This window comes from Corythoichthys intestinalis, chromosome 15, assembly GCF_030265065.1.
Source record: "Corythoichthys intestinalis isolate RoL2023-P3 chromosome 15, ASM3026506v1, whole genome shotgun sequence".
NCBI classification, from domain to species: Eukaryota; Metazoa; Chordata; class Actinopteri; order Syngnathiformes; family Syngnathidae; genus Corythoichthys; species Corythoichthys intestinalis.
In genome coordinates, this window is record NC_080409.1 from 5,212,690 (window position 1) to 5,236,688 (window position 23,999).

The 23,999-nt window shown below is 40.4% G+C and overlaps 1 pseudogene; it reads right to left on the reverse strand.

Moving 5' to 3' along the window:
- Positions 1 to 512: 512 nt before the first annotated feature.
- LOC130931278 (sialate O-acetylesterase-like) lies at positions 513 to 22,188 on the reverse strand (annotated as a pseudogene).
- Between the last annotated feature and the right edge of the window lie 1,811 nt (positions 22,189 to 23,999).

Consider the following 23,999-nt stretch of genomic DNA (forward strand, 5'->3'; position numbering starts at 1 on the left):
CCTTGAAAGGCGGAAAAGCGCTATACAAGTATAACATCATTTACCATTAAAATACAGCAAGTTATTTTAAAGAGGGGTGCAAGAGCAGAAACTGCTTTTTCAGCCTTGTATGCGTTTTCCGCTATATATTTATATAATGAGTGTTTCAAATACCTTTCATCATCAAAATGCTTTGAAAAACAAATAAGACTCAGTTATTGGCTGTCAACATCAGCAAACTCATGAATTAAAAAGAACAGCATCGGCCTTTGGGCCAACTTCCAATTAATACTTGATACAGCAAAGGACTACAGCAGATGACAGATTTAAACCTTAGAGGTAATCTGGAGCCCACTGACTTTTAACAAAAAGAATCACAGTTTGTGAACCCAAGCGATATTTGTTCAAAACTGATTGGTTCTTGATTATAATCACGAATGACCCGATAGAGTCATTCATATGTACTAAGGTTCCTTTGTTGTTGGGAGGATAAATATGCACATATATACACCATATAAATCCATTCTGTTATCTTACGGGCCGTACGGTGAGGTCTCATCCGGCAAATCCATTGCCACAGCCATGAAGGTCTTTTGCAGACGAGAGTTGGGAACAAAGCCTTTGTCAGCTGTCTGGTGCCAGCGAATGTTTGGAAAGCCATCATCTGTGGAGCCTTTTTTATTGGTGGACAGCTGCATTGGGAAGAAGTCAATTATTGTCTACAAGAGACGACATTAAGGATAAATACGCCACAGGCAATGCTGGCTGACTGAGGAAAGACTCCTACTCTATCTTGATGTAAAAAAAAAAAAAAAAAAATACATACCTGGACAAATCCAAAGGGAAAATCCATAGCAGTCTGCCCACCTGAGTCCAGGTGAAACGCCATCCTCCAGTCTTAACCATGGCAGGGAAAGAACAGTTGTACTTGTTTTGGTGATAAATAGTATTTTCTTCACCTAAAAATCAAGTGAAACATCTCTATAAATAAACTAAGTGTACTCAAATCACTTGAATAAATCCTCTCTAGGAATGTACCTTGGTACCAGAGAGCTCCTTTGAGTGTCATGTTGAGCAGTGGGTGAATCATTGCATTCCACAAGACAGAGTTGTCGTTTTTTGAACTGAGGGCACAGTTTCTTGTAAGCAGTTCAATTGGGCTTATTATCTATTTACAATGCGTTGTGCTAAGTCTACTAATGTCAACATCATTCAACTCGCTTCGAACACTTTTAACAGAGAAAAACAATGGAAGGCTATTGTCACGAGCTACCATATTTTTTGGACTGTCAGTCGCACCTGCCAAAAAATGTGCAATTAAAAGGAAAAAAAAACATATATAAGTCGCACCGGAGTATACGTCGCATTTTTGGGGGGACATTTATTTGATAGAATACAGCACCAAGAACAGACATGTCATCTTGAAAGGGAATTTAAAATACAATAGAGAACAACAGACTGAATAGGTGTACGATATGCTTACATTAGATGATGCTAGAAGTTAGATCGGGCCTAAAAAATCCAGCCCGACCCGACCGGCCTGTGGGGATTAAAGCCCGACCCGGCCCGATCTATTAACTTGATTTGTTTGCCCGAGCCCGAAAAAACCCGAAATTTTATGTTTATTTTGTAGGCACGAGCCCGACCCCCAAAAAATTTTATGTTTTGTTTGTGAGGACTCAGGAGAGGGAGGAAATGCGGGGTTGCGTTTTGTGTGATCACATTTGTGCCGATGCCTGTGCATATATGCATAATGATAACAAATTAAAGGCTGTCTTTTGTAACAAATTCTCCCACTTAAACAAGACTGTAAGCTGGATTCTCAAAAAAACATTCATAACTTTTATATTTGTGTGTCTGTTCTAACAGGGGGATAGTGAATTTAACATTTATTTTAATCTCTTCGAGTTGGCAGAAAAAAATGAGTTTTCTCAATGTTTAAATAGTCTACATATTATTATGATCATTATAAATGCATTTACACGACGAAATAACGCTGGAAAAGATTGTTAAATATATTTCTCGTATGAGACCAAAGCGCCACATTCGTTTAGATTCAGCGAAACCAACACAGGTGTCTGTATAGCATCTTCAACTATTTGAATCCTTTCCATACCCCACTCCTACCACAGTTGTTGCTTTTCAATTCCCCCGTCTTTAGTTTGTTTTTCACGCCTACATTTGCTCCATATCGAAAAGGAAATACCAGGATGTGGACTCGCGGAGAACGCCAGGGCGGGAGGGGAAGATTATAATGAGAGCGGGGCCACGGCATTCACGTGCGCAGGCATGCACAGCGCCTTCTCTGTTTTATCCAATTATTTTATTCAACATCTATACATTGTTTTAGTATAAATATATGAATATATATTCGAAAAAAAAAAAAACGTTAGCGAGGGAGAAGTCTGGCCCGACCCGACCGTAAATAATCACACTGAAGGAATTCGCCCCCCCCCCCCCCCCCCCCCCGCAAAGCCGCATGGAAACGGCGACAGCCGAATGGAAATGGTGCTCCGCTGCTTACCGCTTCCATGCGTCAAACGGCAGGGCGGATATTCCGAGCGTTCCCTTCCTGTGTTAACCCTTTGTACTGACTCCAAAAGTTCCAAAAGAAGAAACCTCACCGAAAACAGGTTGACAATTTATTCATTGAGTGACAATTCTGGATCCAAAACAAGGCTACAATAGAAAATGTTTCCGAGCAGCGAACCGTTTGTTATCTCAGTATCCAGTGTTTTTGAAGGCTGTGGTGGAGTGGGCCGGGCCGAAGGTGTGGCTGGGTGTTGTTTTGGGGTCATCCCTCTGTGGCCGGTTTTGGGTGGTTAGATTCGTGCGTCCTCCTTCGTGGCTGGGACGTGGTTGTCACAGCGACCGACGCCGGTCTTGACGTCCCAAGCGCCCGCTTTCAACTTGTTATCCGGGCTGGGCGAGACGCTACTTGTTTTAGGACAGAGCGCCCTGCTTTATATCCTTGGAGTGGCCGGGAGAACTGATTGCACGAGTTGGTGCGTCAATCTTGCTCGTGACGCACACTTTGGGCTTCTGTAATAAGATGGCGTTGTGTACCTATTCTGCTTCTTTTCATTAAACTACAGTGTGCTATTTATTTTAGGTGTGTTAGAGCAAACAATCCTACGGTACATATGAGAAACAGTACTATTCCCTGATTGATTATATTAAGTGTGTTAGAGTAATGCAAACAGTTATATGGTGTGTGCCAGAAAGGTAACTATTCCCTTCAACACATAAGTTGCTCCTGAGTATTAGACGCACCCTCTGCCAAACTATGAAAAAAAACTGCGACTTATAGTCCGAAAAATACGGTACTATTTCCATTTTCAACACACTTCGAAGTAATATTTTGTTGGACACCATCTGTAACCGTCCATTGAATGAACAAGGAATCAAATTGTACGGAGAGGATTCGTAGAATGATTCTAAAACTGGATTCATTTGCACTCCCTGGAAATGGAGCCATTACCGTTTACGCTTCCCTTTTTCGAGACCACATTGCTGAAGTGCTCTGGAAGATGACCAGGCCTCAACGGGCGTCCCATCCCAACAGGATTGCACCAGTCCTATTGGGTACTTCAGGCTCCGGTATAAGTAAGGTCCAAAGAGCCAACACACTGCAGAGAACTCTGACAGACCCCCTGGAATAACACTGCCTTGTTTTAGATACCATTTATGTACCATAAAATGGACCGATAGACCACTTGCTTACTTGTTTCAGGTACAGACCACGGACGCGACACTCCAATCAGATCAGTCCGTTCTTTGTCACTCATCTTTAAGGCGACCTTAAAAATCCTCACGTCAGGATACTTGGATGCAATAGCGAGTTCCTTAGATGCATTGAAAATCTAATGGGGGATTAAAACAAAAAACAAACAAAAAAACTAAGAAGAAATTTACACCTAAACTTAATTTGACACTACAAGACTACAAGGGATCCATCAGTACCCAGCACTGTGTTGCTGTGTTTGGGTCAAAATTGACCAGCTTTCAAGTTTAGGTACTGTATGTGTAACGGGTGCTTGTTGAGTGAGTTGTATGGGAAACCTCCCTCCAAATGCCTTCAAGAGAGTGAGCTGGCGTTAGAGCCGCTAGCCTGAGCTTTTGGCTCGGCGGCACGGGTTAATTTGTGCTGGATCCTGCCGGAACAGGATCTAGCACCTCTTGATTTTGGCCTCCATGTATTCAGGGACATATTTGGGCAGATCCGGCACCTCTCGTGTGACATAAAAAAAAACAAAAAACTTGAAACTAGAAACTGCAATTTCTGGAGAAATTAGTTTGTGTCTTTGCTATGCAGTGACGTGCGGTGAGGTTCATGGTTGGTGAGGCACTGACTCCTTTAGTGTCAGATTTCCAAATATATAAACCAAAAAGGGTAGCTTATTCAATTGGCTACTGGTTATTTCATATCTCATCAACATTCTTCACAAAACACGCACACACGGTACATATTATCGATACGTAAAAGTAAGAAAATAACATGCATTTGCTCTACACCCTGGTGTACAAAACCACAGAATTCAATTCTGACCTTTAGAGAAATATTCAGTTGTTTTTAAAACTTTTAATTCTGAAACTTTAATCAATTTATTACATATTGCTAAACAAAAAGTGTGAAAAGAAAAACAAAGAATTAGAATTACTTTTTAAATATTCTATTGTATTTTTCTTGGTCTAAGCTCTTTTTTTTTTTTTTTTTTTTTTTTTTTTTAATAAGATTGAAATGAAAACTGTTTGTGGTCTTGCGCCTGTCCTTCACCACAAAAACCGGCGTTACTTTGGAAGGGCATAGGTTTGGTCTCAACATTCGTAGGGACGATATAACAGCATAACCTGCATGTAGGTACACTTTTTGCTGGGGACGGGACATTAATTAGACCAAACAGATTGGATGAAGGGGGCAAAGGGCCACATTTTTCATGTATATGAACCTAATTAATTAATAGGCAAAATGATCAATGCAAAATAAATCCTTATCTACTGATAATAAATTTTATGTGCATTGGTTCAGATGATACACTGTTCGATTCAAACCTTTGTTTTCAAAAAATACTAAAGAAACATTTTGAAAACTTCCTGAATAAATGTCTGGTTTTTATTAGCAAACATAAACATAGTGAAAATAATTCACTTAATAATGGTAGGGTCAATTCTATCCTTACAACATATGGAACTATTGAAAGATCTAAATTCTCTATATAACTGAACATTATATCATGCAAAAAAGGTAAGGTTGCTTAAAAGTTGGTAGGGACAATTTTAGCATGCTGAAAAGTTGGTAGTGTTATGACCCTACCGTCCCTATGCAAACCTACGCCCTTTTAGTAAAAGTCCTCCTTATTTTCCTTTACTTTAAAAAAAATCTCTCTGCCTCAATGGAGAGGATTGCTTCAATTAGATCGTTCTGTGTTCTATTTGACAAGCCAGAAAACACAGTGGATGTGTCCAAATGTGTAGCTAACCTTTCATCTTTCTCAGCAAAACCATGTAATCGTTCTACATATATGCCACGTTTAGAAGAGCTACACGCTCATCGTTACCACGAAATGTTAACTCCTGTTTAGCTAGGATGCAGGTTGCATTAATGAGGTCTTTCAAACTCTTTTATTACCTTAGCTTTGAGGATGCTACCGTTGAGCTTCCGCTGTTCGTCAAAGCCAAATCGATCCTTGAGCTTCCAAAAGTTTTTAAAGCAAACAGGCTTTGAATGTGAGTGGTCGAGCTCTCATGTTTGCTGAGGCTTCGTGCTAGTTTTTTAATGTCACAATATCTCGTGTTAGTCCAGACATTGGCACAAGTTGAGAAGAAAAGGCAGGGAAAGCAGCAAAGGCGATTTTTCGAAGGACAGCCACATTGCCAGTCTTTTCGGGTGTACCAGTCCGTTTGAAAAGCGCGAGTTATCCTCTGTCCCGTAGTTTGAAGCAAACCTTTTAGCTCCCGGCGTTGTGTTAACCGCGTCCACTTTTAACGGAAAGTCCAGTTTCACGTACACCCCCTTGCAGTGCGGCAGAGTACTATCTGCCGCAACCTGCGCCTTTTCACTGCGGTTTTATTTCCCATCAGCAAAACTAAATATGTCGCTAACAAACATTCAACTTTAAGGGTTAAAGACATTAGCCAGACTGAGGAAAATCAGGTCAAATAAACGTATCTGGAAACATTATAATGGCGACATGCAGATGTACGGCAACCAGCACGCTCCAATTCCATGTATCAACCCAGTTTGTTAAGGATTGCGCAATCAGAGGTGAGGCTTTACTCGTTGCTGCCGCACCTCTCGTTTCATTTCTTTATTTGAACAGGAAATGGGCAAATTCAGCGATTTTGACTATAGAAAATGTTTGAAATGAGTCATTCATAAAGAGCAATGGACAAATATTAACATAAATTTGATGCTATAATTATTTTTTTGTCATGATGACAGGTGAGGCTCTGCCTCACCTGCCTCCCCTGACCGCACGTCACTGTTGCTATGTGGAGATACAGATCTTAGCCCCGCCCAGGTTGGTTTGAGGATATTTCGGAAACCAATAGAATCGCCAAACATGACCGTCAATATCATTAAACGAGGTAAATGCCAATAAAAATGAATAGGAAATTTTGACGTCCATGGCCATCAATGGCATCGACATCCATATGCCTCAATGGAATGCAAGTACATTGGCATCAAAAGAATCGACAAACATGGCTGTCAATTAGGGTTGTTGCGATCATGTTTTTTTGCTCCCGATCTGATCCCGATCGTTTTAGTTTGAGTATCTGCCGATCCCGATATTTCCCGATCCAATTGCTTTTTTTGCTCCCGATTCAATTCCAATCATCCCGATAATTTTTCCCGATCAGATACATTTTGGCAATGCATTAAGAAAAAAATGAATAAAACTCGGACGAATATATACATTCAACATACAGTACCTAAGTACTGTATTTGTTTATTATGACAATAAATCCTCAAGATGGATTATTAACATTCTTTCTGTGAGAGGTATCCACGGATAGAAAGACTTGTGACTTTGTATATTGTGACTAAATATTGCCATCTAGTGTATTTGTTGAGCTTTCAGTAAATGATACTGAAGGCCATGCTCAATGCATGATGGGAAGTGGAACCATGACAAGTGAAACCGCGACTGTGCGTAGTGCTACCAATTCATATATCTTCTCTGCGATGGGATATAATTCAAAGTGATAAGAAAAAGATCAATTACTACCTTGCTTCCCCACATTGCTTCCCATGATATTTCTAACCGTAGGGTGAGGGATTGTAAGGCTTTAGCCCAGTGCTTCTCAATTATTTTCTGTTACGCCCCCCCAAGCAAGACGTAAATGTTTCGCGCCCCCCAAACTCTCCGCCGCCACTGTAAATAGTATTATTCGTCTATAAAATTACTATTATAAATACGCATCTGCCTAACATTGTGCCCTTTTTTTCTAATAAAGAAAAAAAGTAACAGATCAACTTTTAATAAAGTATAACTTTATTAACATTGTTTTGTTTGTAACAGAGAAGACTTGACGTGCATCAATTTGCCTGAATTTAAAAAAAAAAAGTCACATTCAAACTGTAAAAATACACTCAAGGTATTTTTGACCATTTGATACAGAAAAATAAAATGTAATAAAATCCGTAAATAATAACAAATTCAAATTGATTAGAAACATTTACTCATGAGGACAATATGCCAAAAAATTTGACCGAAAAAAAAAAAATGAATAAAGGGAAAAAAAGAGTGTCCTTGGACAGAAGGACAGTTTTTATTTTTGCTGCTCACACCCAGTATTACCTCCTTTGCAATGGTGTGGAGTCATTTTGCAAAGAGCATGCTAACAATGCTCACTGGTTTACTGATATAACACTGACAAAGCAGGACTATTGTTGGCAATATTCGGCACGTTTTCGCTGAAAAACAATCAAGCGGCTTATCAATGAGATTGGGGTCGAATGTCTTTAAGTGGCGTCTTAATTGATTTGGCTTCTGGCAGTCCGCTATAATTATTTTCAGACACAGTAAACAGTAGTCTTTCCTCATCACCCGACTGTATTAAAAGTCAAAGCTAAAAGGCAAACGGCACGAAAAAAGCGCATTCTCGGCGGCCGAGGTAGAACCGTAGGTGAGGGTGGTCGTCGTGACGATCCCAAGCCGAAAATGGCACTTCTCGGGCGGCGACGTGAGAACCGGACAAGACAGTGGGTCGCTGCGTGAGTGAGTCCGGTCGGAAAACGGCTTTCGAAAACGGCGGCGGCGCACTGCTCTTCATATCTGTTTTCTGTGTGCTGAGTGCTCTTCCTTAGTTCAAAAATACTGCACGCACTCTGAAAATGAGAGCGCCACTGCCACCCACTGAGTGGATGTGCAAGTACACTTTATTCCAGTCCGGCAAAAAAAAAAAAAAAAAAAAAAAAAAAAGCATGATCCCCGAGGACACATGCGCCCCCCCTGGCATTGCTCTGCGCCCCCCCAGGGGGGCGCGCCCCACTATTTGAGAAGTACTGCTTTAGCCATTTAAAATAAGGTTCCAAAGGCTGCCAAAATTCACTCTACTCATTTTACGCTGCCTTTTAGCGCTCTATATTGGCAAAACGGCGCCATTACAGATGGAGCGTAACAATGCGTGAGTGGGTCGTGCAGCGCATGCATTAATTGCGTTAAATATTTTAACGTGAGACATTTTTTTAAAAATTAATTACCGCCGTTATTGGGATAAATTTGATAACCCTACCTTAAGCCTAAACTAAAGACTCTGGATAAGTGTAATATATTAATGTCTGTAACGTTAAATACAATTAGAAAACGATTTAATTTAAAACAAAAAAAAATATATATATATATATATATATATATATATATATATATATACATATATATATATATATATATATATATATATATATATATATATATATATATTAAAAAAAGGCATGGCCGATATTTTTTTGCCGATTCCGATACTTTGAAAATGATGTGATCGGACCTGATCCCGATCGATCGGGACATCTCTACTGTCAATATCATTAAACAAAGTAAATGCCATTGGAAATGAATGAGAAATTTGGACGTCCATGGCCGTCAATGGCATCGACTTCCATGTGCATCAATGGAATCTTGGGACATTTGGGGGACACGTCCTATTGATATCTGGTTATTTCCAGTTGATTTGGGGAAATTCATTGTTTTCCCATTGAAAATGAATGGGAAATTTGGACATCCATGGTCGTCAATGGCATCGACTTACACATGTGTCAATGGAATCCAAGTACATTGGCATCAATAGATTCGAGATACATGGCCGTCAATGCCATCAATGCACTGTAAATTCAATTGGAAATTCCATTGGAAGTGAATGGGAAATTTGAACCAACGTTGCATCCTATTAAAAATGAATGAACGTTTTGGGCAAATTTCCGGGGAACCGTACATTTTTTCCAAAGTCTGTATACTGTAACTTTTATGCCCCTCACCGTCCCGGAATTTTTGATGTCCAAATTATGTGATTTGGTCAAAAATTGTACGACTAGATACTTTTTTTTTTCTTTTCGAAAAATCTGTGAAAAATCGGCGTTTACGGGTGAACGGAAAGTTTTTTGGCGTCGTTCGAAAAATTCCCTGCGTCGCGTAAAAATTCCGGTCGTTTCGATATTCAAAATATTCGGTCAGATGGTTCGGGCTGTGCGGGTCTTTGAAAAAGACCCAGATAATTTGTGGCATCTGGGGAGCAAGCAGCCAGGATCAAACGGTATTTCAGCATGCCAAAAAGACAGTTGCATTTACTGTCTTTTTTCAAAAAAAAGAATATGGTTCAAAACGAATCAGAAAAGCAATAACCGGCGATGAGGGCAACTGCAGCGATCATGCCAACGGGTGCAGCAGGAGGCTAGCGCCGCAGCAGCTAGCCAGGTTCACGGACAGCCAGCCATGCCGGGCAGGAGACTGCTACCGTGGCAGCAGCTGGTCAGGTTCAGCGCCACCCAGAGTGGGGGCCATCTACAGCGCCAGCAGTCAGCCAGGTGGACCACCAACAGGCGGGGCAACAGCCCAGTACCCTGGCATCAACTAGCCCGGAAAATTCAGAAGGAGAGGAAAGCGCACTGAGCATAAAAGAATGTGAGGCATCCAGCGACAAGCGAGGGATCAGCGCTTCCTCAAACCCACCCGTTATCATAATAATAAATAATAATAATGGGAGTTTTGTGTTATTTATTGCAATCTCTGATTTTTTTAAAAAATGTTTTACAAGTTAGACCTGTTGAGAAAATAATTTCTGACTGTGCACTGAAAGTCCCACCTGTGGTTATGTGGGCAATTGCCCGTGCTGTGCAGAGTACAGCCTAAATAACTGTAAATTGTTGTCCTAACATTTATACCATGGATATTATCTGAAACTGAGACTTGTAAGTCCAACAGCATGGCAAGTGGGCATTTGTGTGTTGTTTTCAGCACCATTTTCTGCGTATGTTCCAGGACCTGTGCCAGTCTTGTCATCCTTACGCTGTCGTATGTACTTTGCGTTCCGGCACCTTATGATTTACAAATTAAGCACTGCTTGGCGGTTAGCGCGCTCTCTATCCTGCCGCGCTGGACGCTTCATGCGGCGCATGTACGAGTTATGACCCGAAGGAGGAGGATGGATGCCATCATGCAGCGCGGCTCCATGCAGACCGGTACATATGGAAAAAGTACCATTGATTTTTACGTACCAAAACTTGAAATTGAGTCGGTTTTGACCCAAAAACAATACACTGCTAAGGTTAACCCATGACCTGCAATTATTACCATACAAATCTGTATTGTAATTGTGACTTTGCAATTGTGTTCAGGTTTGAAATAGATTATAGTGCATTTTGATATAAATGAAGGACCCTCGTGCTCATTTTCTAAATCTGTCAGCCAACCAACCATGATTTATACATTTTCCTGACCTGAGATGTTTTAAAGCACATGTTGCTCTGGCCACCACAAAGCCAAACGTCCCCGAATAACACACCGGTGAGAGTGGCTGAGGTTTCCTGAAGAACCGCTGTCACGTTGTAGGGACCACCGGCCTCTATGGGGTCAAGGGTGACTTGCCAGATGCCTGCATGTGTCATAATGGATAGTAATGCTTTACACATAACCACGGGCGGAGATTGACTTTTGGGGCAGTGGGGGCACAACATGTTGATAACCGGGAAATGGAGTGTCAGCAATAAAATTAACTTACAAGAATGTTTATAATAATAAGTTGACAATGAGTGTTTTATGTTTCCCATCATTCTTGAGGGGAATTCTAAATCAGGATGCTTAGGCATTACGTTTCGCCAAGATTGTCATCTATTGAATATGGTACACCCGCCGGTTTCGTGCCAATGTAATTACGCCAGTCAAAAATTGTATTCCCTGGGCAGAGCCATATGGAGGTAGATTTGTGTTTTGAATATTCAATCAAAAAATAAGTTGCTTCAATTAAAAAAAAAAAAAAAGAAAAGTTCTTCACTCAAAATATATATTTTCAACCAAAAAAAACTCACTTCAATCAAAAAAAAAGTGTTTGAATGCAAAAATAAATTTGAAACTCACCCCCCCATAAAAAAGCATGTGAAAGCTATTTTTCTTTGATTTTTTTTTTTTGATTGATTGAATGAATGAATGAATGAATGAATGAATGAATGAAGCAACTTTTTTGATTGAAGTAATGCTGAATTGTTGTGTTTGGGCCACATTTTGGCTAGGACATTTTTGTCTTTATTATTCAATCAAAAAATAAGTTACTTCAAAAAATATATATTTTGAAAAAGAAAAATCACTTTAATCAAAAAAAAAAAAAAAAAAAAAGAATTAAAGAAAGAAAAAAAAGAAGAAAAAAAGAAGTTTTCTTTGATTGAAGCAATCCTTTTTTTGTTTGGGCCACATTATGGGTAGGACATTTGTGTCTAAATCATTCAATCCCCAAAAAAGCTGCTTCAATCAGAAAAAATATTTTCAATCTAAGAAAAAAATCATTTGAAAAATAAAATTGCCCTCCCCTAATATATTTTTTTGGGGGGGGGGGAGGGGGGAGATTCTATGCAAAGCAAATGACCGTCTAAGGTGCTAGTTGCGTGATCTGTTTGAAAAATAATTTGGACCCATTATCAAAATATATATTGTTTTGTTTATTTCAGTCATTTTTGTAGCAGTTTTATTGCTTTACAACTTTTATATATACTAGATATAGGAAAGTCAATTTCATGCAATGACACTTTTCGGCCACCAGGGTGGGCCTGGCCCCCCCTAAAAATCCGCTTGTGCACATAACCCATATTGATCGCCTGGGATACATAGCAGCCTGAAGTTTGAAACACCTAAACATCAAAAGCAGCTAGATGAATTCTGCGTTGCAAGCAATAAGATTAAATTTATTTAGCTAAATACTTTGGAACTCATTGGACAGTGCTTTACCACAAACTTAAACAGATATAATTCCTACGCTGCTCACATGGTTGTGGTGTAATTACTCTCCTTTGTGGTCACCATTCATGCATTCAAGCAATTTACACTCAGTGTATTTATATTTTAGCCAGGTTTAACCTTTTTTTTTTTTTCCAATTACAGCGCTGTTGATTTTGCATAAATGTTCCTACCCCGTCCCTGCTCAACAATAAACACACAACTCTTACCTTTCTCCACAGTGGCTTTTAGGCTTTTGTGTTTCATTGGTCCTGACAACAACAATAACAATAACCTGCGCACCCTTAGGGCTGCCGTAACCCCACAGAACCGATCTCTCCGGAGACTTCTGCAGTACCATGTGGTCGCCATAGTAAGAGGCAAACCAAAATCCTTACCTAGACACATGGATGGGTTCCATTTAGAAGACAGACAGAAAGAACAAAAGAAAGAAAGAAATTCATATTTGTAATCTTACTGCTTTTTATATACAACCTTAATACAGTGGGGCAAATAAGTATTTAGTCAACCACTAATTGTGCAAGTTCTTCCACTTGAAAATGTTAGAGAGGCCTGTAATTGTCAAAAAAAACAAAAAAAAAAAACAGAAAATCACATAGTTTGATTTTCAAAGACTTTATTTTCAAATCATGGTGGAAAATAAGTATTTAGTCAATACCAAAAGTTCATCTCAATACCTTATTATGTACCCTTTGTTGGCAATAACGGAGGCCAAACGTTTTCTGTAACTCTTCACAAGATTTTTTTTCACACTATTGCTGGTATTTTGGCCCATTCCTCCATGCAGATCTCCTCTCGAGCAGTTATGTTTTGGGGCTGACATTGGGCAACGCGGACTTTCAACTCCCTCCACAGATTTTCTATGGGGTTGAGATCTGGAGACTGGCTAGGCCACTCCAGGACCTTGAAATGCTTCTTACGAAGCCACTCCTTTGTTGCCCTAGCTGTGTGTTTGGGATCATTGTCATGCTGAAAGACCCAGCCACGTCTCATCTCCAATGCCCTCAAAATCTCTCCATACATGGCCCGGTTCATTCTTTCCTTTACGCAGATCAGTCGTCCTGGTCCCTTTGCAGAAAAACAGCCCCAAAGCATGATGTTTCCACCCACATGCCACACAGTGGGTATGGTGTTCTTCGGATGCAATTCAGTATTCTTTCTCCTCCAAACACGAGACCCTGTGTTTCTACCAAAAAGTTCTATTTTGGTTTCATCTGACCATAACACATTCTCCCAGTCCTCTTCTAGATCATCCAAATGCTCTCTGGCGAACCGCAGACGGGCCTGGACGTGTACTGGCTTCAGCAGGGGGACACGTATGGCAGTGCAGGATTTGAGTCCCTGGCGGCACATTGTGTCACTGATAGTAGCCTTTGTTACTGTGGTCCCAGGTCTCTGTAGGTCATTCACTAGGTCCCCACGTTTGGTTCTGGGATTTTTGCTCATCGTTCTTGTTATCATTTTGACGCCAAGAGATGAGATCTTGCATGGAGCCCCAGATCGAGGGAGATTATCTGTGGTCTTGTATGTCTTCCATTTTCTAATAATTGCTACCCCAGTTGATTTCTTTACACCAAGCATCTCACCTATTGCAGATTCAGGCTTCCCAGCCTGGTGCAGGTCTACAATTTTGTCTCTGGTGTCCTTCGACAGCTCTTTGGTCTTGGCCATAGTGGAGTTTGGAGTGTGACTGACTGAGATTGTGGACAGGTGTCTTTTATACCGATAATGAGTTAAAACAGGTGCCATTAATACAGGTAACGAGTGGAGCCTGGTTAGACCTCGTCAGACCTCGTTAGTAGAAGTTAGACCTCTTTGACAGCCAGAAATCTTGCTTGTTTGTCGGTGATTAAATACTTATTTTCCACTCTAATTTGGAGATAAGGTCTTTAAAAATGTTCTGGTTTTTTTTTCCACATTCTGTCTCTCATGGTTGAGGTTTACCCATGTTGACAATTACAGGCCTCTCTAATCTTTTCAAGTAGCAAAACTTGCACAATTGGTGGTTGACTAAATACTTAATTGCCCACTGTATATACAACCCCTAGCAAAAAGTATGGAATCATGACATGACACTATCATGGGCATTACTCAATGCTTATGACAGATGTAATAAAGTGTCATCCGACAAATTATGTCACTAATTCCATTTATGTCCAGCTCGGCTCTTTTACATCCATTTAAAGTGAGATAATTTGCCGAATAACACTAAATAACATCTGTTATATGTCATGTCTTAATTATGATTGTATAATGACAGTCTTATGCCGCCACTATCACATAAAGAGTTACCAAATACCATAACTAACAATTAATGAAACAACTTGAACAGTAACTGAAGAAATCTGTAACGCTGCAATGCCTGCTAGGAGGCATGTTGGACAACAACAGTGTTGACAGCAGGTGGCAGCAGAGATTGACCATCTCCAACAAGGGAGCATCGATGGCCAAATGAAGCTTTGCAGCCAATTGGTTCAAAGCTTAATGGTGGTTCATTTGGTCTCATGATTGTCATATGATGCCGCTGTCAAATAAAGTGTTACCGGTGAATATCTTTCAGTGTAAACATCCAATTTTACAGTGAGGACAGCTGCGGCTTATAGTCCAGTTCGGCTTATCTATGAACAAATGTTGTTTTCGTCTCAAATTTGGTGGGTGGCGGCTTAGTGTCAGGTGCTTCTTATAGTGTGAAAATTACAGTAAGTACATTCCCAAAATAAATGGGAAACAATTTCCTCTGCATTTGCACAAAAAATACCCCATAACGGATCAATATTCATTTAAATTTTTACCTTTGCAGGATAACACCTGTGAAGTATTTTGAGTGTGATTTCTTTATATTTTCTAGGAAAAAGCCAAGTGGGTTTCCATTCAATATTTTTGTATAAATTTTTCCAATAATAAACTGCTGCAGGCATAGACTTCAAAACTCTATTGACCTGACACTTCGTCATTCTTTGCGTCACGCCTCACCATAGGGGGCTGAGCTTCATTTCGTAATAGTCATTTGAAGACAGCACACACTCATGTCCAAGCCGGATTTAAGAAACAGGAAGGAATGTCTCAGGGGTGATTTGTTCGAGGATTCAAGGTAATATATTTTTCGCACCATGAATGCATTTTTAAACATTGTGAAAAAAATCAACGGAAGAAATCAGCAGCTACTGCATTGGCATCATAGTTTACCATATTTACGTAAAATATACGCCGACTGCACCTTTTTTTTTTTTTTTTGCTTTTAACCAAGAATCGAGACTGTTTTTTGACCGTATCGATGAAGAATTCAGGGATTTAAACATTTATTCACAAGAATTTTCACCTGAAAAGCTCTGTTTATGTCAGGCAGCCGCTATAGCCTCATTCACTACAATTATATAGCTAACTATACTGTTCAACTGTGTAATTACAATAAAGGGCTATTCTATACTATAATAAGGTGTGATTGCATATAGAATTGAGTAATAATCTATTTATGAATTATTTATAATTGATTCTGCATGTTTTCCTCAAGTATTAAGTTTCTGATGTGAAAATTGAGTGATTTATTAGCTGTTGAAAAAAAAGTTGCTATTTTGGGCATAAACTGATGATATTTTAAATATTGCTATTGATCCTGAAAATATAGGTGATTATCTCTGAATTTGGTGATTTTTGTGTATGTTGTGTAAAATGTGAGAATTCTATAGCCATTTTAAGTTTTGTTATACTTGTATAAAAAAAATAATTAATCAGGATTTTATAAGGGAACGACTTTGAATTTTTTGATACGACTGCTAATGGAGACACATGTATAACTATGGTAGGTGCCTGATTTGGTTTTAGGTCGGCAGCACCTTTGGTTTTGAAAATATTTATTATATTTAAAATATAAAATAGTAAGTTTTTGAAAATAGGCCTCCTACGGATCGGCCCTGCGTGTCATCTCAATATAACAGGGGTTTTCAACCCAGTCCTCAAGGCACACTGTGGGTCCTGGTTTTTGTTCCAGCCGATCCAGCAGAGACAGTTGAACCAATGAGGCTTCTGCTAAAACAAGCCACACCTGACTGCAATCAACTGATTGCACTTGTAAAACACCAGATTGGGGAAAAAGTGTTGTCATCTTGTTTGGTAAGAATGAAATCCTGCACCCACAGTGTGCCTTAGTGGAATAGGTTGGGAACCCCTGTATTAGAAAGCCTATGCTGCAGGTTTGGAAATTATCTCCCTTTGAAGTCCTCTTAAACAGTGGTTTGAGGCTTCAGAGCTTAATAGTGCGTATTTGTAACCAATGAACAAGGTCTTGGATCAAAGATTGGAATGTTACAAATTACCTTTAGGAGAATATTGTAATAATCTTCGAGGGCCCTCTGGTATTGCATCAATAGAATATGCACGAGGTGTAATAAGCAGAGCCACATTCATTATATATAAAAAGTTGACCTTCATCATTCAATATTTGACAAAGAAAATGTTATTATTGACCCATCTTACAATATATAAAGATTTATTTCGATATTGATTGTTCCAAATGTAATATCTATGTGGTGAAAAAATGTGTTTATATATCATTGACCATGACATAAGAAGTTCACGAGCGATCACATGCTGACACCTAGCGGGTGAACGTGACATTACACCAGGCAACTGATAAACAGGTGTCTTTGTAGTTCTTGAAATTTGGGAATCATTCTTTTATTGTCGAAGCGCTCAATACAGCTACTTATCGGGTGGAGGTACTTTTTTTTTTTTTTTTGCCACATGTGAAAATTCTCGGCTTCTAGTGAGTGAGAAAATCTTGGTCAAACACTTGAGTGACGTTTCTCCCAAAAACAAACGCGCGTGTTCGCTGTTCACCAACACAGCTCCAACAATTCAAGCAAAATCAAATACTTAAAAAAGTCAAGTCATAATAATTGCAACATCACTACACCAACCCACACACACACACACACACACACACAGACACACCCCGACCCCCGGACTTGGAAACACACACACCTACATACACACCCTGAAATCAGGTCCGGATTATGGGGGTCTGGGCTCCAGGGCCAGGAGTTTGCAAGGCCCCCCCTCCCCACCCCCCGCCAACCTACCATACCTACAGATCCTACAAAAGTTTCTTTCTGCTCTTCCATCTTGCAAAGTCATACACTAACTCAGGGGTTCCCAACCTATTCCACTAAGGCACACTGTGGGTGCAGGATTTCATTCTTACCAAACAAGATGACAACACTTTTTCCCCAATCTGGTGTTTTACAAGTGCAATCAGTTGATTGCAGTCAGGTGTGGCTTGTTTTAGCAGAAGCCTCATTGGTTCAACTGTCTCTGCTGGATCGGCTGGAACAAAAACCAGGACCCACAGTGTGCCTTGAGGACTGGGTTGAAAACCCCTGCGTTGACTAACTCATCAAAGTTGAGCTGTCGTACAAACTCTGATTCTATTGCAAGAAGGGAGAGTGAATTCAACCGTTTTGGCACATTTTCATCCTGAGCTCATTTTAAATTCGTGCCAGTCAGGAGAATGACCGTTCCCCTTCACAATTTGTTATTGGCAGGGTCAAAAATAGTCTGAGTGCTATGTAAACATTTGGGAACGTGGACTGTAAATCCAAATTTACCACGGTCTTTCGCATTGTATTCGGAAACTTTTGTTCCTCTGAAATGAATGATTTGTTCTGAACAAGTTCATCTGCCAAGCTCATGGTCAGATCAGTGGGATATGCTGCAGCACGAGATTTGGCCCTTAAAGTGACCTCACTGTTGGACATATTATTAGGCATGAAAAGAACATGAAAAAGATTGGTCAAGTGTGTGTATGCAGTTAACCGATGGTTAAGACAGGACACAAGTTTGTCAATTAGAACATTGAATGTTTCAATCTGCAACTTTTCTTTTCCACTAAGTTCAACACCTGGCTCTGCACTTTCATCAGCCATACATTTGCGTTTCTTTGTACGCTGGAGGTCTTGGAGGCTTCATTGAGTTCATTGCCACATCGATATTGGAATTCTACTTAGATTTCCAAATTTATTCACTGAAAATACAGTAGCCTTACAATGGCTTTAAATCTTAAGGTAAACTATTATATATAATAGTATATAATACTACTACAATACAATACAAACGGGGCCGGATGTATGGGGGGGCAGGTGTGGGCACGGCCCACCCAGACGTGAGTCGTGCCCACCCAAACAAAATGTCGGGAATATCTATTTTAGCGTTGCACTGAATATTTAGAACGCACGGAGAGTTGGTCTCACCTACTTTTTTATTGCAGGATTAACGGTTACTGTTGGCCGCAACCACACCGAACAAGCAATCACCAAAAAAAAGCTGTTTTTCCAACCTCGTTTGTTATCTGCGCGCTTCCTCTCTCTCCTCCAGACACATTCTCGCAGTCGGACATCCGGGCATTAATGACATCACCAGCCACAACAAAGCGTTGCCATATTGAAATCGGGCCATAACATGAATCACAAGCAGTTGCTCTGTCGTGCATTGTAGTACATACCCGTTTTAACTTTTGTCTTATTTGCGGTCTTTTTTTTCCGTCGGAATGACAAAAAGTTGCCGTGTTGCGGGTTGTAACACAAGGAAGAGTTCGGAGCCGCATTCGAAGTTCTTCATTCTTCCTCGTGAGAAGAAAAGGACAAGCAAATGGCTGAGAGCAATCATTCGAGGAACAGTCAAAGAAGACGGTTAGGGTTAGGCAGTGACTCGTGATAATAATAAGTCATGTTTAAGACGTTTTTATGAAAAAAAAAAAAAAAAGACGCAAAACACAGCTGAAATATATTAATTTCAGAAAACGTTTGTCTACGGATGTTTACCTATGCGTGCCTCAATCTCAAAATGGCGAAACGTTGCTATGCGAGATGACGTCATCGTGACATCACGCTGACTACGAGAATAAGCAGATAGATGAATGAATGGAAAAAAAATAAAATAAAATAGACCCCCCAAAAATTAATGCAGCCTCAACGGGACACAGGCCAGTGTCCTACTTGCGCCGGTCCCAAGCAGAAGGTAAAAAAAAGCCTGCATTGGCGGTGCACCCTCAAGATTTCTTAGTGCCCACTCTGGTGGGTAAACCTAGATCTGTCAATGTCAATGAGCTTTTTAATAGGGTGTCGGATGTTTAATCTGATAAGTCTAGGAAAGGTTTTAATATAAGAATGACTGCCCCCTACATGATACCGCCAGTATCCAGCGTTGCCAATTTAGCGACTTTGTCACCAGATTTAGTGACTTCTGGCCATCTCAAGGGAAAAAAACCTCATCTAGCAATTTAGCGACTTTTAAAGTAAATTTGGCGACTTAAAAAAAAAAAAAAAACTCTTTCTCTCGAGTGTCAAAATCATTGTTTTTCAATGTAACTTCAGATCTGCACTGCCACCAGAAGCTTATTTCATGGTTAAGCAGCACCACACATTAGCCCCGATCTTGAAACTGTACCCTTAAGAATTGTCAACACATTTTCTTGAGATCAGTGAGTCGTGCGTGACGTTATGACATCATAGTAACGTTGTGACATAATCTAGCGACATTTCAGAGAGCCAATTTTGGTGATTTGTTAAAAAAAAAAAAATTGGGTGATTTGTTTTTGGCAACATTACCAGTATTGTCAGGGGCGTGTCTAGGATTTTTTTCTTGGGGGGGCCAGATAGGGTCACAATCTGTAGAGGGGTGACATATTTTACTGTAGGGGTGTAACGATACAAAAAAAGTCACGATTACCTCGGTTTTGGGGTCACAATTAGTTTCAGTAGAGTACAGGAATAACATGTTAAACCATTTGGTTGCTCAGCACGTTGTTTATTAAAAACAAAACTCACATGATCACAGTAGCACAAATCAAGGACAAGCTTCCTCATGAATCATTAAAATTCTTCCCTAATCACCCCAATCATGAAAGAATACCCTCTTGAATATTACTGCAAATCTAATGGCAGCATGCAATCATGGCCTATGTAAACTGACTGCAGGCCAGCTTTCAATACAGCACTGTATTGAACTTAACATTCGATTGCGAGCGGTTCTGTAAGTATACATGTACCTTTAGACCCCTATTGTATTGACATAAAATGTTTTAAAGTTTCCAATGGCAGCCTCTGATTTTAGGTGATGACAATAATAACCAGTACACTTCATTACAAGTAATGACTTTATTGATGATTTATTAGTGAGAAAATTTCATTTTTGTTTGACACATTAAAGCACAATTTTACAAAAAAAACAGTGCTATTGCCCCAGAGCAATGAAAAGATCAAACTAGCCAATAATATAGTATATAGCAGTTTCCATTGACAGCCTCTGAATTTAGGTGATGACAATAATAACCAGTACACTTCATTACCAGCAATTAGTGAGATAATTACATTTTTGTTTGACACATTTAAGCACAATTTTACAAAAAAGTGCTATTGCCCCTGAGAAATGAAAAGATTAAACTGGCAGTCAACTAGATTTGATGCGTTTGAGATGGTGGGAAAATTGGGCACCCCAACTTTCCACCTTGTTACACATGTTTGATAGGCTATTAGTGTTTCTATTTTCCTTCTTGAACCTTCTTTTTTGCGACCCATACGCGAGTAGGCTACATAACTGCACAGCTAAATGCTGATAATAATAATAATAATAATAATACTGATAACATACTGTCGAGCTAGTGTTGCTAACATTAGCTCCTTAACTTCAGCAACACAAACGTTACCTAACCACCTGCGACATGCCAATACATTAAACACTAACATCCACAATTTTTTCACTTTGGACATTCTCACTTACCTCAGTTAAGATTAGTGTTTAACCACCGCAGTGGTAGTGTTCTCAGGAACCATATGAACACCAAGAGGTCCAACTTCTTCTGTTGTGAATGCATGGGTTTGAGGGTTTTCACGTGTCCCCCTGCTGAAGCCAGTACACGTCCAGGCCCGTCTGCGGTTCGCTAGACAGCATTTGGATGATCTAGAAGAGGACTGAGAGAATGTGTTATTGTCAGATGAAACCAAAATAGATCTTTTTGGTAGAAACACATGGTCTCGTGTTTGGAGAAGAAAAGAATACTGAATTGCATCCAAAGAACACCATACCCACTGTGAAGCATGGGGTGGAAACATAATGTTTGGGGCTGTTTTTCTGCAAAGGGACCAGGATGACTGATCTGTGAAAAGGAAAGAATGAATGGGGCCAGGTATCGAGAGATTTTGAGTGAAAATCTCCTTCCATCAGCAAGGGCATTGAAGATGAAACGTGGCTGGGTCTTTCAGCATGACAATGATCCCAAACACACAGCCAGGGCAACAAAGGAGTGTCTTCGTAAGAAGCATTTCAAGGTCCTGGAGTGGCCTAGCCAGTCTCCAGATCTCAACCCCACTGCTCCTAGTGTCCCGATCACTACTGGCACCACTCTTGCCTTCACTCCCCACATTTTCTCCAACTCTTCCTTCAACCCTTGATATTTCTCCAGCTTTTCGTGTTCTTTTTACCTGATGTTGCTCTCACTCGGAATTGCTACATCTATCACTACTGCTGTCTTCTGATGTTTATCCACCACCACTATGTCAGGCTGGTTGGCCATCACCAGTTTGTCTGTCTGAATCTGGAAGTCCCACAGGATCTTGGCTCGGTTGTTCTCGACCACCTTTGGAGGTGGTACCTGGTTATGTCGTTCCATGTATGCCTCGCCTGCCAGCATCAAACACCCTGCTGCGATGTGTTGGACTGTCTCAGGGGCCTCTTTGCATAACCTGCACCTGTGGTCCTGTCTGGTGCGATACATCCCGGCCTCTATTGATCTTGTGTTTAGGGCCTGTTCTTGTGCTGCCACGATCAGTAGGCATGATTCTTGTTGGGCCCTGGAGCTGTCCAGTTCTTCATTTTGGACAGTCTTGTCTAGATGTCTGCTGTTGTGATGACTACTGAGTCTTGTTCTGGGATGTTGCGATGTACTGACTGCAGGTCTGCCAGCCATTGGGCGGCGTTACTGTTGCGAGACGCCTCTTTTTCCCAGATACTCTTCCAGTATCGTTCATTCTCAGCCCTGGGTGGATCTGCTGTGATCTTGCTACCCTGCCACTGAGAGTAGACCTTAGCTGGATTATTGGAGAACAAAGTGTTTATTCTCCTGGCCTCTACTTCTCCTGTGTACCTCTTTAGGCAGCTAGCTAGGGCTGTGAGCCTTTGCTTAGCAGTCTCCAGTGCCTCAGCTGTGGACAGCTTGCTATATTTCTTGGGCAGTTCCTTCATAGGTTTCACGCCTTTGCTCAGCTCTGTTAGGAGGCAAACTTCTATCCGTGTTGCCAGGATTTTTGTCCCTAGCCTCCGTTTCCTTTGAGGTTCCTTCCGGCGCTGTTTATCTTGTAACCAAGTGACTCTAGGACGACCGCTGATGCTGCATATGCCAGCTGATTGGTCTCAGTGATATTTACAGTGGGGATGTTCAGCAGTGCTGTATTTACATCCTCCAGCAGAGATTCTGATGGTACTTTGTTCGTTAGCCTTGGCAGGCAGGAGGTAGTTGAGTTCCCCCAGCACTTCATGATCTTCTCTTTCAGGTCCGCTGCTCTCTCATTCTCTTCCGCTGCTCTTGGAGCTTGGTACCCAATCTCGATGTTGGGGGTGATGATGAAACCCCCCCACTCGACCTGGCGTCCTGGCTCCCCCTTGCCGTAGCATTTTTGTGCCTTGGATGAGACACATTGTGCCTCATCAATCTCTAACTGTGATAGCAAGTTCTTCTTGCGGATATTAGAACACTGAGCTAGTAGTTGTTTCTTGGTCAGTGTGGATGTGGGATTTCGAAGTAAACCATTCTTCCCACATTCTCTGCATGCATCCCCTTTCGCAGGGGTTGCTGCTGTAGTGGATTAACACTCTGTTCTCTGTCCTGCTCCATCTGTGTCTTCTTCCAGTAGCCCACTTATATATACTATATATATGGCGGAAAACACTCAGGTGACTTGAAGTTCCGCTCTGAAACCCCCAATTTGGCCAACTTTCAAAACTGTCCGATATCCATGTGTGATACATCATTGTAAAGCTTAAAATCTCAATTATCTTGGGGAAGAAAACTTTTGAACAGGAGGGCATTAAAAAAAAAAAATAATAATAATAATAATATTCAGCAAAACCATATCTGGAGGCAAGAGCACGCGAGAGCAGAATTACAGACGCCATGACTTTAACGAGATATTATCGCGTACTTACCTTGTTTGGATCCAAAAAAATCTCCATGTAGCATGTATCACTGAGTGTAAAGTCACAGCTGTGAATGGCCACAGCTGGATTTTTTGGGGATTTTATGGATGAAACATGGTAATATAACAAGGATTTCGACGCAGAAATCACAGACATCAAGGACTGGTTGAGATTTTCTTTTTCATATATTAACCCTTTAAAAAAAAATTTTTTTTTCAATTTTTCTTTTCTTTGGACTGATATTTATCATCAAACATATCGGAGAAAATGCGACAGTAACAAGAAAAATACAATTAAGCGATAGTTATGATAATTTTTCATACACTGTGAAAGAAGATTTGTTTTTAATATTTTAATGGATTTAATGAAATCTTTAATGTTTGTTTTTCAGAT